This window comes from Phoxinus phoxinus, assembly GCF_949152265.1.
Source record: "Phoxinus phoxinus genome assembly, chromosome: 20".
In the NCBI taxonomy this organism is placed as follows: Eukaryota; Metazoa; Chordata; class Actinopteri; order Cypriniformes; family Leuciscidae; genus Phoxinus; species Phoxinus phoxinus.
Genome location: NC_136895.1, coordinates 17443530 through 17461929, shown reverse-complemented (window position 1 = coordinate 17461929; position 18400 = coordinate 17443530). Strand labels below are relative to the sequence as shown.

The 18400-nt window shown below is 40.2% G+C and overlaps 1 long non-coding RNA gene across 5 annotated transcripts; it reads right to left on the bottom strand.

Moving 5' to 3' along the window:
• Nucleotides 1–348: 348 nt before the first annotated feature.
• Nucleotides 349–17679, bottom strand: LOC306988631. Of its 5 annotated transcripts, XR_013795469.1 has the most exons (9): nt 17248–17673; nt 17017–17170; nt 15009–15168; nt 14634–14745; nt 7283–7325; nt 6888–6984; nt 4327–4391; nt 1567–1907; nt 349–784 (listed from the first exon to the last, which is right to left on the bottom strand). It is a non-coding gene; the product is annotated as an uncharacterized lncRNA (long non-coding RNA). The 5 variants fall into 5 exon arrangements; XR_013795465.1 differs by lacking the exon at nt 349–784 and having other exon boundaries at nt 833–1907; nt 14564–14745; nt 17248–17679; XR_013795467.1 differs by lacking the exon at nt 349–784 and having other exon boundaries at nt 839–1907; nt 17248–17679.
• Nucleotides 17680–18400: the final 721 nt, after the last annotated feature.

The window sequence follows — 18400 nt, the reverse complement described above, 5'->3', positions numbered from 1 at the left end:
ACTTTAAAATTGTGGTTTGCAGTAATTAATGGCAATTACTGATTATAAATAGTAAATGTGAATATATCCTATATAATACAATAGACAATTTCATTGTCAAAAATTGCACTTTGAATGCAACCTCTAAATTATATAAATATGTGAAATATATAACAAAAATATTCTATAATCACAAATGGAAATTTATTAAACTCTCAGAAATTAATTGGTCAAAAGGTGTGGGAACCATTCACTGTAAAAAATTATATGATAAATTTATGACAGCTTGTTTTTACATTGCTTTAACTCATCAAAGATAAGTTAAGCAAAAAGTTATACAAGATTCAACTCATTTTAAGTTAATGTGTAAAGTTGAAATGACTTAAACATCCAAGTTGATTGTACTTACTGATTATATTCAAATAGACCTACTAACCCTACATTGTATATCATTGACTCCTATATTCAGAATCAAGTATGTAAAGAACATGTCCTTCACACTTGATTCTGAATATAGGAGTCAATGATATACAATTCAGGGTATTTAAATATTTAAAACGCAGCTTCCTCAAACAAAACTATTTAGATATAGTCCAAAGTGATCCGACAACTTTGAGAAGAACAAGAATGCTCAGCTGCTGTTCCATTGCAATTCTTCCAAGCAATTTTTACTGCATGTTGTAAAGAGAGCTATTGTGCCCCTAAAGCATGTGTGGTATGCAGGGCTCAGTTTCAGCGCAGACTGCTGTCTCTTCTCGCAGGGCCTGTCTTTGGTCCCAGGCTATTCAACATGACATGCCTTTTCCTACAAGAGAGAACAGTCATGATAGAATCACTGATGTCTAAACTTTTTTTCATGCAGCAACATCACTTGAGCAGTCTTGCATTATTAATAGAGGAGACATGATTCATAATTTACAATGAGGAAAGGACTTTATGCTCAAGAAGTGTTTCATTTTGTACGAGTAATTATGGAGACATTTATTTAATTCACTGGGCAAGAATGCAGTCATTGTGATAAGTGGAATTTGAACGTGTCTGGTAATATGTACAGAAAAAGTCAGTTTATAAAGGAATCATAAATATGACTGAGCTACATTAGGTTAAAAGCTTTTGGGTCATGGAAATATCATTACTCTTTAAAATTGTGATTTCCACACCTGGAAAAGTCTATAAACGTATAATTTAGCATATAAAATATAATAATTACAACGATAATATAGAATATTTTAAAACTGAATCTCTGATTTAAAAAAAAAATGTAAACCCTTCCTCAGTAATCAAATAACTAGAAAACAGGAAAATTCACTGGTGGAAAGGTGTGGGGGGAAAGTGATTTGTAAAGGTCAGATCAGGTAGAAAAAGCTTACGGTTTTAAACAGTGTGCTCAGCTTTTTAAAGTGTGAGAAATATATATGTGTGTGTAAAAAAAACAAAAAACATTTCTCTACATCGAAAGCTGACGTTACCAGCAGAACCAGCTTGGTGCTCGGTGTGGCCGCATTCTTTCACACAGACATGGGTAGCTATAGATAGATACATTCCCTTGAGAAAGACCAGAAGGCAAGAGTAAAGCTGCTCTCTCACCCTGCTCGTTTGAGAAATGTGGGTCATTCAAATCCCGGCCACGGCCAAGTCAGCTGACCACACCAGCACAGAACAGCAACAGAGCTGGAGCAGATGACGAGGGCGTGGCCTGACATGTACCTCTTGGCTGCAGTGGACTTTTCCCCAAATTTCTGCAGTTCCTTTAATAACATAATACCTAAAGTTATCACTGACATTGGGAAGTCCGATCCAAAATCAACGTATAGATCTAAAAATGTTTGTCGCATGTGATGCAACATCACTGGCTGTTTCACAAAGCATGCTTAAACACATCCAGCTGTCCTCTCCTGACTGGCCTCTCGCTCCTGCATTCCTCTGTCCTGGAAGGAAAGGGGGTGGGGGTGGGAGGAAAAGAGCAAAGTTGTGAAAACGTTTCCTGCCGATATGCATTAGGAGAGCATGTGGGTCTGGAATGTTAGAGTCAAACGAAATTTAGCGGGAACGTTGATCTGATTAAAGTTTTGGTAAATTATCAGGTAATGGTGTGGCAGATCAGACTCATGCAAAATGATAATGCAACAACAAGATTTTTGAGCATTCTGAACTGTTGTTATGCTATTGCTCGGGTGCTATGGGTGGTTACTAACTAGGCCAAGTTATTTGCACTATAAAATTTATATTCCAGTTGGACTAAAACAATAATTTGTCTTCTTAAAATGTCATGTAAATGCTCAATGTTCAACTGAGATCATACTGATCCAGTTTTCGCAAAATCGGACTAAAGGTCAGATTAGCGAAATCCTGCAGGCGAAAAGATCCATTATCAAGTACAGGGTTGCATGAAGCACCACTCGCATGGAAGACACTTGCAAACCAAGCAACTTTCTATTGGTCAACCTAGTAAATTCATTGAACTTGTTGCGAAATCTGCATGCAATTCCAGATTGTGTGGATTGAAATGACTGGATTTTGCCCCCAAAAATTTGCTGAACACTGGTAAATGTTACCGCACCTATTTGATACACAAATATTTGATTGCACATTGGGTCATGTATTCTTAGACAACTTGACTAAAGACTAACAAACCATCTAAAGACACTATGATATTTTAGTCCATTGATATCATACCCCCACTTCAATATAAATCTATAGGACTTTTTTTAAAATCCAATTTATCATTGGCCAAGCAAAAATCAACAGTATGAACATTTAGAAAAGTAACATCAAAATCAAAGTTCAATACATCAAATCCCTAACGAAAGTTTTAGAAATATTAAAAGTGATACTTGAATTGCTAATTAGCAAAGCTCTTATAATAGCTCTGAACAGCAAAAAGAGACTATATCAAGCAAAAAAGATAAGATGTCAAGGACTGTTTTAGGTGTATAGGTGATTTATTGTGTGCTAAGAGCCATGCCGTGTCCCTGTCTAACATAGTCAGTCCCATAGAGCAGGGCAGAAAGATGCCTGAACAAAACACCCGTCTGAATACAAGTAGAGACAAGATCTACTCCATCAGTTCTTTTGTTCAAAGCAAACAGAAAGTCAGGAAAACTTTTGACCACTCATTCAGCAAGATGGATATCTCCGCATTGACACATTGTCCCACAAAGCATTTAGTCAATGATCTCATCAGTCTCCAGAATGCTACTCATCCACCTAGAGTAAACAAAGGTATTCAAACAGTATTCCTCCAAAACTATCTGAGGGGGTTGGGCGACAAGTGTGAGAATAATCTCACAAACCAATACGTGAAGTCTCCCATATTCATGCGACAGCTTAAAGGAGTCATCGGCCATTCAAATCAGCTTTGTGTGTGTAGGAATTACAGAACCTAATCAGAAGCCTTCAAAACACTAGCAAACCATCTGTAATCCGCCAAAAGATCAGAGGTGCTTCCTCTGGCGAAGAAAATAAATACGAAATCTGTGCATATTGTATTTGTGAGTAATGTCAAAATATGGCACCACGTCATTCGGATTATCTCAGATTAGGCTGTTTATGTGAGACTGCAAAACAAACAGGGAAACTACTACTCTAGTGTGCAATAAAATCAAACAGGGAACTGAAAGTCGTAACCGCCAAGCAGTTAGAACTTTGAAACTGGTCTACAATGACTCAACGCCCTTCCCCCCCACCCCGCAGGAACACAATCACAAAGACAATTCGGCAGTGATCTTTTCAAGGAGGGGAGAGAGAAAGAGCCCTCGCTATGGCCCCACTATTCATTCCTTTTGACCCCTGCCGGAGCCCAGACAAACTGAAGTCTTTGTTTATCTTGGGAAACTGGCAGAGGACAGGAGGGGAAAAGGATTTGGGTGGGGGAGGGTGCCGAGGATTGGAGGAGGAGGAGGTTGTTGGAGGGAAAATGGGACCGGGGGAGGGGTATCCTGGGAAAAATGCCAGCATGGGATCAGTGACAGGGCCGGGCTTCCTGAAACAGGAGCAGCCTGGGATGGTGAAGGAAGGGGGTGTTGTCGTAGAGACGTGGGGTTGGGGGGAGGGTCCACCTTGAAGGACCGGGCCAGAAGACCAGAGACGAACTACACGTGCAAAACGTCACATTGATGTATGTTTTCTGTTGGGCGTGGGGTCGAGTTTAATTGCAGTTCCCAAAAGCTTTATAGACTCGGATAGCAAACAGTCATGGAACTGATATGTGAGGCTTTTGCAATGACAACAGGCTTGAACGTTTAGGTGTCTCCTCAAACGTTACAAGCTGGGGCATGTTGAGAGCAAAGGAAGCTTGGGGCAATTAGAGTAAACAGATGGCCGCTATGAGAAAGAAGGCTGGTGTACCTTTCTCATGCTTTGTCGTTACAGGAGGGTCATATGTCCCAACAGGAGCCATGCCATAGACGGATCTGAAAATAGTGAGAAATTTCACGTTAGTCAAGCATGAACACACACGCACTAAAGCTACGTTCACACTGTCTGTCCAAATCGAATTATTTGTATATCAGATTGGAATCTGATCAAAAATGATTGACTGTCCACACTGTGAATCGCAACTGTACAAATCCGATTTGTGTGTCCATGTAGCTCTTTCGGTTTACTGAAAATCTGCATTGGTTTCTACGGCAATGACGTTGTGTTGGTAGGCATACGACAAAAACAACAACAACATGGAGGGGTTTGGAATTCAGATGTTGTCTTAAGCAGTCGTCTCTGCCGGTTTCAAAACATGTCTCCGTTATATTGTCGTTTTATGCTTATTCGGCACTTTGCGACACAACCTTGTTTCTGCAGCGACTTTCAGAATGTTTCCTATAACAATCTGACGTTAACGGTTTACGTGGCGTGAGAAATTCACATAAACCACGCAAAAATCCGATCTGGGGTTTGTTTCCCAAAAGCATCGTTAGCCAACTATGGTCGCAAGTTCCGTCGTATTCAGCATAGTTCAACGAGTCTGTGTTTCCCGAAACCATAGTTCTAACGAACATTAGCAAGAAGCATCACAAAGTTGTGTGGTTGGAACGACAGCTCTCGACCTGTGGTTAGAAGCATAGTTTCTTGTTTGCATGACTTAATAAATCCTTATCTTGAGCCAAATGAGCAAGCTGACATTCAGTACAATCTATTTATTTTATTTAGAATACATACAAATGCCATTTACGTCTTTTAGTTTGTCAAGAGAAATTTAAAGCACTGTTTTTGAAGAGTGTGCATGTGCGAACATGCTCTACTACGTAAGAACGAGTCTATGATTAAATCTGGAAATAAAGCAAAATGACTGAGAAAAATTAGAAAGTCCTCAGATGCAATGACTGTGATTTATAGCAAAACATCTAGCATTCATTTTTAACTAGATATATTTGTTTTTAAAGAGAACAACTACTTTGTTGCCCACATAAAACTCACCGCTATTAATCTAAGTGGTTGACAGGGTGTTGCTATGCAGTTGCTAGGGTGTTCGCCAAAAAAATTCTATGCAGTTGCTAAGGTAAGAAAAGTTTTGACTAGGGTGTTCCGGGCAACTGCCAGGGCGTTGCTATGCAGTTAAGACACTAAAGTGTCATGTGCGGTTTCAGCATGTTCTACTACATCCAAGGTGTAGTTTCTAGAGTGTTGATGCTAGGGTGATCTGACTGTTTGCCAGGGCATTACAGTGCAGTTGCTAAGGTGTTCTGGTTTTAGCTTGTTTCTATGTAGTTACTATGCAGTATGCAGTTGCTAAGGTGCAGTTGTTAGGGTGTTGCTATGTGGTTGCTAAGGAGCAAGTTTAAAACTGTGTGCTGGGTATACCATTTCTGCTTGAGAGTAAACTCAAGAGTCTAAACTTTTTTCTTCTAGAGTGAATGTAAAAGAAAAAGATACTTGTGAGAAAAAGTAAATAAGAAATAAAGTCATATTGTGAGACAAAGTCAGAGTTACAAGATATTGTCACAACTGGGAGAAATACAGTCAAAATTGTGAGATATAGAGTTGCATTTACCTTATTTTTGACTATTTTTAATTATTGATTTGGCTAATTGGCACTGCAAAACGTTTGTACCAATAAAATCTTTGTTAGTTTTTAAAGCTTTTTTTGAGCTCCGACCACTAAATAAAGAGGAAGTATAAATTTTTTTTGCTTGGGCAAAAATACCTTCGTAGGTTTCTCACTGGGTTAGTTCCTTGAAATGGTCAAAGTTCAGTTTAGAGTTAAAGGGAAATTTTCTTCAGAGGACTTTTTATTTGCTCACCATGACTCTAAACAGGACCCATCCAAATATGATATGAAGCAGAGGTGATTTTTGTTGTTGTTCAGTGACTAAATCTTACGTCTACAGTTCTATTTGTCCTTAGTCCCTAGTAACGAATATCATAAATATTCCTTGATGGGAACTTTGCCTCTGGGTTGTAATGACATCACATAATCATCTATATCTAAACAAGTCCAAAAATCAAGGTCAGAACCGCCGGTTTTCTTGGTTTTGACGCAACAGTAAGTGTTTTTGTGTGGCAAAAGTTACCAGGGAGACAAAACAAGCTTTGCACTGGAGAGTCAAAGTGGCTTAGTAACCAACAGCAGCTGACACAACAATAAACACAAAGGAGCTCGCTCGAACACTATGCATAGTTGTACAGTAGTTCGTCCCATTCATGAAAGCATACCTATGTAAACTTTATGAATAAAAATGGTGCTCATCATATATTAACTACTTTTATGAAACTTTGGTTGTTGGTCGAAATGTGGTCAACTCTTTTTGGGGTGTAGTAATGAAAACTATCAGTACTCTTTGTCAAAACAAAGAAAACATTGTACTGTAGTGCTTAGCAACAATTTAGTAAAGTGATCTCCGTCCAGGCACCAAGCCACTCCACCTATTATAAGACCATATGCCGTATGGAAACAGTGAGAATATAAAGGACACCTTTTTCTCTCTCTGGCCTGCCACTGAGGAAACGTTTTTCAAACGTTTAGACTCATTCGGGAGCAGACAGTTTTTGCTTCTGACTTGGCGACTGTTTCTAAAGTGAAGCAAACACAGGGGAAACAATGTGATCTTGATAAAAGGTTAAATTAGAAGAGTTTTACAGACTAAAGTCACAGCAGAAACAGTTCTCTAGTTTAAAAGAAAACCTTGATGTAACATCAAGATTGTTTGTACTACAAAAAAAAAAACATTTAACTCAACCTAAGAACACTATATAGCAAACATACTGAGGAGGGTCTTTGGTGAACCTAAGGTAATTTAAGAAACCAATGAAGAATCCTTTTAAAGGGATAGTTTACCCAAAAATAAAGATTTGGTCACATTTTACTTACCTCAAAGTACCTTAAAATCCAAACCAGTATGACTTTCTTTGATCTGTGGGATACAAAAACAGACATTTAGGAGAATATTCACACTGCTCTTTTCCGTACAATGAAAGTTAATGCAGAAGGCCACTGTATTTTCTGGAGATAACACCTCAGATGTTTGCTTGATATATGTGTAACGGAGGCCAGCTAGTAAGCTGTGCAAGTAAAACTCACTCCCCTGGCCTCAAGAGGGTCACTAGCGACATACCCTAGAGACTGCGGTCTTTAGAGTCCTTGTAAGCACGCCCACCTCCCATGCTGGAGACACTGGTTTGAATCTTGCTCTGAGCGGGTCGAGTAGAACCAGAGGGGTTACATTGGTGCCGTGACCCGGATGAGAGTGAGGTTTAGGAGAGTGAGTGCAACGGAGGCCAGCTAGTAAGAGCGGCGCAAGTAAAACTCACTCCCCTGGCCTCCAGAGGGTCACTGGTGACAGACACTAGAGGCTGTGGTCTTTTTGCGTCCTTGTTAGTGCGCCCACCTCCCATGCTGGAGACACTTGTTTGAATCCCACTCGGAGCGGGTTGAGTTGGAGTAGGTTAGATATGAATATGAATCATGCAGACTATTTTTGCAGTACATTTATTGTGCTTTTTATCATTTTTGGAGCTGTAAAGCACCTGTTCTCATTCACTTTCATTTTATGAAGAAGAGCGGAAGAAGAACATACCCTGCTGTGAAGAATGAACAACATGAGGGTGGGTTAAAAAAAGCCACATTTTCCTTTAACATATTATGAAAGAGGAAAAAAGGACACTAAAGAGGTGACACTACGTCGTCTTTTTCTCCTGTCGTAGACCAAAATGTTCTTATCTCATTCAACACCTGCTCAGAACGAGCGCCGCCCTTGAACTACCCCATCTAAACTATCAAAGAACCGTTGAGGAGTTAATGTAATTTCTCATAAACGTTTTCACATCTGAACAAGATGGAACATGTGTCCAAGACACTGCAGCGTGCACGTATGATGACATAGACGTAATAGCCAACATTGACTTTAACCCCTCTTAAATACGTTTCCCACAGTGCTTGGCAGTCCAGCGGGTCACACAATCCAGTTCATTAGCCTCCTGCTCTAGTGACCCGCAGGAGGCCAGCAGATTACGGCTACGCAGCCATGCTCGCTGCGATTTCCTGCTACATGCCAAGTCAACAGATGCCAAAGGAGACTAGCGGATTTTATACGCAAGACGCAGACTGAGCCAGAGAGTGGAACCTTCCAGCAAGAGCTCAGGCTGAAAGTTGATCACAAACAGGAAATCCTGGGCCACCCACTGGGGCTGATGGTGCCACTTTAAAAATAGAGTTGTGTGCCGGGCCGGGAACACAGAACAGCTGAGTACAGTAGAAAAGAGTGATGGCCTTTCTTTGACGTGATAACATACACTAAACAAACATTACATTGCCAAGTTTTTGGACATGGTACTATGGTAATACCAAGGTAATACCAAAAAAGCACTAAAATGGACCATATTGTTTTGGACATGATACTATGGAGATAGTACCATGGTTTTGGGATAGTAATAGCATGGTATTTTTTGAACTCATTAACAAAATCATATAATATTATCATGATATTTTAACGATACCATTGTATTTTGGACATGGTACCATGGCAATCTCTAACAGAAAGTACTGTGCCGGTACTATGGTACATTTATGGTATCACATGGCACTTTAAAATATAGCTTGGTACTAAAAGCCATGTATTATGGTACTTCTAACTTAGATTACCATAATACATCCATGGTGCATGTTTAAACTACCATGATAGTACCATGTCTAAAATACCATGGTACATGTCCAAAATACCATGGTAATACCATGGTACACGTCTAAAATACCAGTACATTTCCAAAATACCATAATAGTACCATGGAATCATGTCCAAAATACCATGGTGGTACTTTTTTTTTTAATTACATGCTTAAAATTATACTATAATAATACAATGGGGGTGTGTTAGGCATGGTACTAAGGTATTGAAGTAAATGTAAATATAAATAGCATGGTAAATATTATGCTAATCATTCAGTACCAGGTTACATATTGAAGTACCATGGTACTGTGTTTTTGAACACTAATGTGAAAACCATGGTGTATAAAAAAGGACTATGGTATTACTATCTGACAGGTCATGGTTTCAGTACAGTTTACTCTGTAGGGGTATGCAGTGCTGCTATGGCTAATAAGAATGTTTAGAAAAATTACAGTGTGTATAGAGGACAAATTGGGCAATAAAAGGCCAGATATCTTGTGTGTGTGTGGAGCGGAAACAAAAGGTGGTGGAAGGGGGATGTCGGAGCAGAAGGGGAGATTTGGAAGGAATGGGGGGGTGGAGGTATTGGTGACGGCAGATGCTGTCCCAGCATGACTTCAGTGAATCTGTAGTGGGGGCTGTTGTTGGGGGGAGGGGCTGCTGGCCTTGTTTGACATCAGCTGCAAATCTGGCCTGAGTGTGTATTCGTTTGTTTGTTTGCGTATGTGTGCGTGAGAAGGGTGAGGGTGTTGGAAACGCATGTTTTTGTTTGTGTCTTTGTGTGGCGTGGAGGAGGGGTGGTGCTACTGTATGAAAAACATCCTTGGGTGCTTGGGTGTCCAATTTAATTTGATCTGTCCAGAACAGTAGCAGAATATAAGTGTGTGTGTGTGTGACAGACAGACAGATAGATAGATAGAACGGCAGACAGATAGATAGATTACACGACGTAGATATGTAGATACTTCCTTTCAATCTCTCTCTTTATCACCCTTCCTATCTGTTTGTTCATAAGTCCGGAGCGGCGAGGACACTCTGTCCTATATTATTACCCTTGAAATTGCATAACCAGGACAGAAGTGGGGCAATGTTTGGAAGGGAGTGACACGACACCTCCCTGAGCCTCACGCTGTCCAGTGCAGTGAACAGCTGAGTGTGTTTATTTTGCTTCATTCAGTTTCAGTGCGTGTGTGTGTGTGTGTGTGTGTGTGTGTGTGTGTGTGTGTGTGTGTGTGTGTGTAGCTGTTGGCCCTGTATGGCGGTTGCTATTTTCGTAAACAGAGCAGTGAGAGAAAAACAGCATTAGGAGGATGTTAGAGCAAGGATGTTTTAATGTCATTGCTGTGCATCACAAGCCTATGTTGCATTGGTTCTAGCCGGAGGCACGACAGCGATCCGGACTCCAGAATTACACACCTCAAAAGTGATGTATGTCTCCCAGAAAAACACAGTAGAAAAACAAACCTCACTGACTATAGTATCAACATGAGCAATTATATAATAGCTTCCCTACCACTTCTTGTATCAATAAAAAGATGTTACCAAGTCTGTAACTTAATGTCAAAACAATCGTCACTCCTCCACAACCTTCAAAACAATGTTGCTTGTGAGAGAAAGGACAAGCTTGTTGACAACTGGATGTGGAGACAGACAAGAGCCTGAGGCAAAGGTGTGTTCCTAAGGTGTTACACTCCAAACTGGTTGAACGAGCACAAAGCACATAATTGCGAGAGGTGAGCTCACTTTACGGTCATGTGGCTTGACCTGTATCCTGGGTGCCGCCCTTCTACCATCTCATCAGTAGCAAATCATGCCATGTCATTACCGTCAAGTGATTGTTTAGGTTCCACCACAAGTTTTACTACTTTAGTCCAAAACTCTCCCTACCAGTTTTTCAAGCATTACAAATAAACATACTCATAAGTAGTTAATAAACAAGCAGTATTTAGACTAGCTCTTCATATTGAGTTGAAATACCTAGATTTGTGTTTATAGCTAGTTTGAAATCAACTACAACTAACTTTTCTATAGATTAACAAAAGAAATAAGCAGGTTTCCTTGCTAAAAATGTTAGCCAAACATAGTATTAGAGCAATGTTGAGGAGTAACTAGCTAAAAGTAAAAATAAACAATCAGAGCTAAAGAACAATGGTGATTTAATTAATAAACTAGCAGTATTGGATCGCTAACTAAAACTAATTTTAAAGCTAGCCCTCCAGATAGCATTGAAAGGACTAGATAACTAGTTAGGCTGAATTGCAACAAACTTCTAAGATTGATTAAATAAATTTGTAGATAATCAAGCTAATAAAGTTAGCAAAACATGCACAAAATATCACAAAAAAACAGTAGTTTCTTTTAGCCAGCAACTTTTCTCAACAACGATTTATCCCTTCTCAAGATAAGGAGCCATTGTACCTCTGTGGTCATTTGGAGATATTTAGCAGACAAGAACACCCCAGTCTCCCCGGGGGGGTGGAAGAGATCGCAGTCGTCAAGCTGCGGAACAACAACAAACAAGAGTACTGAGGCGGGCCGATGCATTACCTTGTTTGTAGTCGCGCGAGGGGGAAAGTGGAATTAGCAACCCAAACAGTGTAATCACTCCGGGTGCTCCAGGCAGCGTGCGTTATTATTTCAATTACTCTGAGGGTTAGTGTGAGCCCTGAGGTACACCAGATATTAGCCCACAGACTGCTCTTCCTCTCTGAGGGGAAACAAGTGGAAGCTGTTAAATTCATCCCAAGAGGAAACCGTGGATTCACGTGTGTGCATCAGAAATGTGACTCAAGCTAATGACACATCTCAACGGATGTCAGAATCCTATAGAGGAGGGGCAAAAAAATCATAAATGTGTGAAATTTACGTCAATTAGCCACAGACAAATGTCCTCAGATGACATGTTTTTCCGCATGGACTGATTTGTAGGGAATGCTGTGGACTGCTTGTTTAGGGGGAACCAAACTTTAACTCCATTCGCTTCGAAACCCCTCAAGGAGTCAAATGGTAATGAGAGCGACAAAAACCTCGAGACAAAGGGGACACATCCCCCAAATCAGGACCCCATCCTGGGAACTGTGATGGGGGTCACGGATGAGTGGGGGCAGGGCGTGTGAGGTAAACACATTCCTGCCGGAGGTTCTTCAGCAACCCCCACTCCCCACTTACGCCTTCTAGGACTCCTTTTTTACCCCTTCATGTCACACACCACCTCTGTCATGACACAATACACAAACAGCATGGTCGCCCCCCTTCCGCCGCCACCTCCTCGTTTTTTTATACTCCCAACAGCTTTTCCCAACCCCCACATACACCCCGGGGGCAAAGAGGGCCAACCTCCTGCCAGCAAGCTGCCTTATTGTTCAAAGACAGTCACATTCACGAGGAGGATAAAACACATACGGTATATAATCTCTTTACACCTAGCGCTGCCCAGAATGCTTTGTCTGAACGCGATAGCTTAAAGTGCCCTCAGTACAGGCACGACTCTGGGGCGGATCAAACGTCAGATGTCACCGCAAAGAGTCAAAAACAAGAAATGCTCAAGTTTGTGCATTTGGTCGACACTTTATGCAGGTTTAGCGTATATATTTTATGATGGTGCATTCCCTGGGAATCAAACCCAAGTGCTGTTTGGAACGAGCTCTACCAATTGAGTTACAGGAACATAAAACAATCGTGATTCTGGACGGTCCTGCTTCAAAAATGGAGCAGTTGCCAATGAAGTCATAAATGTTGTGTGTCAAAAATAAATGTGCGGTCGATGACAGCGGCTCCTTTTGCTTTTGTTCCTCTTACTGTAATGATAACTAACGTGATCTGCATTAGCATGTCTGCCAGGTAGAAGACACGTCCCTCATTATAAGTGAGTCTAAAAAACCACTCCCTCCGGGCTAACTATACAGCGGTCAAAACAGCATCACTTCAAATCAATCTCGCCTCAGACAGACCCCTCCTACCAGACAGTCCCTTAATTTCACCATGACCAGGAGCCCGAGGACCCCCCGGAGGTCAAGGTTCAACACCTGAGATGCGCGCACTCAGACACACATTTGCGTGCACAGACCAACACACGTGATTTCATCACGCCTCCAGCCAAAACATAATCAGAGGCTGTCTGGGTAGCAGGCATGCTAATATGGCAGATCATCTATGAACATAAAGCAATGTGACACATCCGCCTCCCCCACGCAGAGCCACTCAACCTTGGTTTTAAATAGACTGGATTCTGCACGCCAGTCCGCTCCAAGAAAATGCACCAGGATCCGCAGTGATAAAAAAAGAATGCTGTGACCTGGCTGGTGATTCAGAGATTGACGTGGAAAGGTGAAAGACCCGCATGCACACGCTTGTGAGGTAACTGTACTTGGACAGCAGCGCCCCCTCAGTATCACATTTAGCGTGGGCTGTGTATTTATAGAGCTGAGAAACAGCAGACCGAGCCGAGCTGATGGATGAATCACTCTCTCAACCTGCAGAGATAAGAGCTAGAGAGAGAGCGATAGCGCACATCTGTAGCCACGACACACACTCCTCTCGCTTATGATCTCATCCTTCGTTATTTGCCCCCTACACTTAAACCCCACCATACAATTATGCTCCATAATGACCCACAATACCTGGAATGCGGAGAGTGCACAGCATGGCATGTTTGACGTAAACAGTCAAAGGATTTCTGCGGTTGCAAGGGGAAATTCCTACAGACCAAACGTGATTGTTTATTTCACATGACTTATACCATGGTATTTTTTTTGGACCTGTGTCATGCAATTCTATGTTGATCTAGAATTTCTATGTTTGTACAATAGTACATTTATTCCTACATTTACCATAACTGGGGATTCATGGATACGTAACATGATATTTTTGGGATTTGTACCATAGTAAAACTATGGATTCAATGGGCATGACACCACAGTACCCTTACAAAAGTGTACTGTGGTGAAACTACAGTGCTGGTATAGTATATAGTATAATATATTATGGCACTGAAATGTTTGTATTGATTTTGTTCAGAGAATACCATGGTACATGTCCAAAATACCGTGCTAGTACAACGTCCCACAAAAACATACATTTTGCAGGGGTAATGCACATTACATTTTTTGGGCAATTACCATGTTAATGCCATGTTTTGCTATGGTGTTTCCTAAGGTAACAGATGAAGTAAACTAAAATATTTAGGGTATGTATCATGGTGGAATTATTGGAGTAGCATGTAAATATCATAGTACAAAAATAAGTTGCATTCCTCTTTTGTAAGGGATATAAATATCAGTGTATGAATATGGTAATCATTCAGTACTAAAACCTGACACCATCTGGTAATGCTAGGTATATGGCTACAAATATTTTGCGCAGGCTAATGTTGTGAATCCAGCAATTCCACCCACAACGGCGGCAGGAACACACCCTCAACCTCTTGCCAAGCGAGGCTCTGAAAAAATACTCTGTACTAGGACCTGAGGAGAAAACAGCACACTGACCCCATTCACTTCTGTTTATTCATGACCTCATTTCTCCTTCGCTCTCACTCTATGACGCCGTGTCACTTACAGTGTGCCAGCTGTGGGATACTGTAGTACGGTTTACAACAGCCACATCAAACGCAACTTATTCTGCTGACTCTGTAACGGGAGATTCAACAGACGCCCTTTGGTGCAAAAACCTTCGGAGATACAAAAGAACAGTTTTAGAGCACTGGAAATAACCGGCTACAGATTATATAACTTATATTTCTTCAAGTTTTGTGTGTGTCATACACAAATCAAGCCGTATTTGCCAATGTTGCACTTGGGGATTTCATTTTTTATGAAAATCTGTCAATAGTTAGACTTATATGTCTTATATGAAGGTCCATAATTCTACTTTGTTCATAATCCTACAAGTAGGTTGCACAAGCCAGATATGTCAAAAGAGGGGTGGCGTGACCTGGTTTAAGTGGAAAGAATGTCTTCCTTGTGAAAACAACTTTCCATAAAGCTCCTCTCTTTAGTGAAGACAAACTGCATGACCTTATACGGACTGAAGACGGGACACAGATGCAGGAGGAGCTTAGTGAATAGCTCTATCTAGTGGACATTTTGGGTACCTGCGAGACACAAAACATGCACTGATTATTGATCACATATTATATAAACACAAAGATACTGTTCTAAAAACACTTACTGTATCTACCAAAGAACTACCAAAGAATCCTAACAGCTCTGTGACTGACTGAATTGTTAATAGCTTTGATTTTCCCGGGTGGACTTCGTTGTGAATTAATAAAGATTTGTATTATTATTTGTACAGAATAAGCTCACAGTTTTCATCTCTGAATGGTAATATTATATTATCATGTCTTAAATGGTCCGAAGTAGCATATACATAAAACTACATTATAAAGCAGATTAAGTCGGACCTGTAATGTAAAAAATACAAAAGAGAAGAAAATGTCCTTAAAGGGATAGTTCACCCCTAAAAATGTAAACTCTGTCATCTTTTACTCACCCTCAAGTTGTTCCAAACCAGTATGAATTATTTTCTTCAGCTGAACACAAAAGATGATATTTTGAAGAATGTCAGTAACCAAACAGTTGACGGGAGCGATTGACTACCAAAGTAGGAAAAATATATATTATGGAAGTCAAGGGGGCCCATCAAAGTGTGGTTACCAACATTCTTCAAAATATCTTCTTTTGTGTTCAGCAGAAGAAAGAAATGGGTGCACTATCCCTTTAACCTTTTCCTGTTTTCTTTACATAAATTATATCCAGTAACATGGGCATAATTTCAGTACTTCATTATTTTCAGCACAGGCTAAGTAAAGAGTGTGTGTCATACAGGGTTCTAACCATAGGGTGGCGATGCAGCATCGAGAACATTTGCAGAGACACTTTCTGAGAATTCATGATGCAATCAATATAAAATTCCTCCACTAGAGGGCGTATTTATAATTGTATACTTCCCTCTGTTTTTAAATTTGGTAAAAAATAAAATAAAAACATTTAAAAAAAACAACAACAACATAGTTTTGAATAAACTAGCCGGTACTTATAGTGAATAAATGCTGCGTCCGAAATCGCATTCTCTAGAGTAGGCTACGTTACTTATTATAAGTAAGTTAGGCTAATTACTTCGCGACCGCTAAAAAAAAAGTATGTTCTATGAAGTAGTATGGATTTAGCCTACTGCGTTATCATAATTCTCTCTCTCTCTCTCTCTCTCTCTCTCTCTCACACACACACACACACACACACACACGTTGTAGCCTTAGGTCTAGTTTTAGACTACTGCATAGGCCTACCGGTATTTGTTATAGCCGAAGTCTGTTCTGTTAAAAACTAATGTCTTATATTATGTCTTTCCCCGCCATTTATTTATTTCCACATAAATAGGCTTGGGTTTTAAAACTTGTGTTTTTTCCCAAAGTAAAATACAATATTTATCTACGACTGCGGCTAAAGTCGACTATTTTTAATAGGTTCTTTATTCAGAGTTGATCTTCAGTTATAATGTCCGCAATTTTCGGCGCACAATTGGTTGGACATTTGTCTGAGGAAAACATTTGTGTGTGTGTGTGTCTTGGACATTTCACTTACCACCAGTCAGTCGTTTTAGACTAGCGGTAGCCTATATTTAGAATATTTGGTTGTGTGCATAGCCTAGCTAGCATAGCTATATAGTGATAGCCTTATTAACACTATTATGTTTTGTCGCTCGCACCAATGTTTACCTCAGGCGACAACTAGCTTATGGCTAGTTTAGCGCATTCTAACTCAAACTTTTTTTTTTTTTTTGTAGGCCTACGTAAAAACTATTTGTAACGGTTGTGTAAATTTAAATAAAAACTTTAAAGTCCAAAACATTTTGTTTCGACTTCCTTTGGGATGTGGTGGTGATAAATAATTTAACATCGTGATTCGCGCAGTGCTGCCGTGAAACAGCCATAACTCACCTCTTCACCAGGGAGGCTTGCAGGAAGCTGGTCGTGACATCTGCGCGTTCACGACTAGTTCGTCCTTGAGCACTGAGAATCGTGACAGGTAATGCAGATCATCATCGGATCACGAGTCTAGAAACAACACGCGTGGAACAGAACAACCCCTTTCCTGTTTATGGGGAAATGAGTAAAAGAGCCGAAAATTTCGAGTTGTTTACAAGTTTGAAGAACTCAATGAGAACTTACCTCAAGTGTGAAGGGTCAATTTGAGCCAATCATGAGATGGTAGTCTGCATCTTGGAAAGGTCAATTTAATGTTGTCGGGCTGGGTGTTTATATTATTAACACCTAGAAATAATGCGAGTAAATATAGCCTAAAGCAGATTGGGTTGAGGGAATGTGTGGGAAGCTCGAGGTGGTATGTCTGCCGAACAGCACTAGCTACACAGGCCAGTGGCTCTCATCCCTGTCTGATGGATGAACCCGGGGTCGCTGGCTCACTGATACCGTCTTATCGCTCTCCGCAAGGTGGTCCTTTGAGGTTTACACCAAATTCTGGCGAGTCTCGCAGGGCATCCTTTCCCAAATCACTCAAAATCCGTGGCAATGAACTAACAAAGGCCCAAGATCAAAGGCTCTCAGATGATGGTACTGATTTCCCTGCGTGTATTTCATACATTCATTCATGAAGATATATAGCCTATTATCAACTGCCTTCTCCTCTACCTGACACCCCTCTCCAATGTTGACAATTACAGTTATCTGTGTTAATATTGGAGTAAATGTGTTGACAACGATGATGACGAACTAATGGGCTTTATCTTCATCCTCAGAACATCTTCAGTAGCCTCAAACATTTGCACAGAAAACCATTTGATTGACAAAATTATGACCTAACTGCATATTCAAATTGCTTACTATCTAGGCTATTTAAGCTACAAATATAAGTCAAAGCTTTATAGTCTATATATTAATTGACACAATAATTTATTCATATTTGGATGCACCAATTTGACATTTTGGCCTATACTAATTTGTTATGGCCAATATTACATTAGCATATATAAAAATAGAAATATAAAAATAAAACGAGAAAATGTGTAAAATGATATAAAATATAATTATACACTCCTGAAAAAAAAGCCAAAATGGCAAAATATTTAATGGTTCTAATTTTCATGTTTTTTTGTGTTTTTTTTATCACTGGAAATTAGCAAAAAATGCACAAATACTGTAGATAAAGTAAAGTATGTCGCTTTCCCCAACTTGCAGACAGCTTTTCACAGGAAGAAGAGTCAGTGTGTTGATCCTCTCAATGTTAATGACTTCAAAGTTGAAAAATGTCTCCCAGTTCGTTTGAGTTTAATGTGAGACCATATTCACCAGGGTTCAAATTTGG